Source organism: Bison bison, unplaced genomic scaffold (genome assembly GCF_000754665.1).
Source record: "Bison bison bison isolate TAMUID 2011002044 unplaced genomic scaffold, Bison_UMD1.0 scf7180017862600, whole genome shotgun sequence".
NCBI lineage: Eukaryota > Metazoa > Chordata > Mammalia > Artiodactyla > Bovidae > Bison > Bison bison.
Window position 1 is genome coordinate 28276 of NW_011493172.1, and position 407 is coordinate 28682.

The 407-nt window shown below is 37.1% G+C and overlaps 1 long non-coding RNA gene across 1 annotated transcript in view; it reads left to right on the forward strand.

Annotated features, from left to right (window-relative positions):
• The window catches only part of LOC104983430, a 24568-nt gene extending 24374 nt beyond the window's left edge, over positions 1 to 194 (forward strand). Inside the window, exon 3 of the long non-coding RNA XR_824641.1 lies at positions 13 to 194. This is a non-coding gene — a long non-coding RNA (uncharacterized LOC104983430). The remainder of the gene's footprint in view (positions 1 to 12) is intronic.
• Positions 195 to 407: the final 213 nt, after the last annotated feature.

Sequence of the window (407 nt, forward strand, 5' to 3'; positions counted from 1 at the left end):
TTTTGTAAACAGCTTCATTGATATACAGAGAACCACACATACGTAATGCATGCAGCTTGATGAGTTTACATATGCAAACACCCATTACCATCACCACAATCCAGGTAAGAGAAGTATCTAACACCTAACATAGCTTTCTTCTATCTTTTTTAAATGTATGTGTGGTAAGAACACTTACCATGGGATCTACTCCATGGGAGGCAATTTTTGTTTACTTTTGAAGTAAACTCTGTTCGAGTAACTCTGTTCGAGTGACAAAGCACACTCCAGTATGTTACTCGAACAGAGTTTACTTCAAAAGTAAACAAAAATTGCCTCCCATGGAGTAGATCTCATAGTAATGAAAGTGAAAGAGGAGAGTGAAAAATTGGCTTAAAGCTCAACATTCAGAAAACGAAGATCATGGC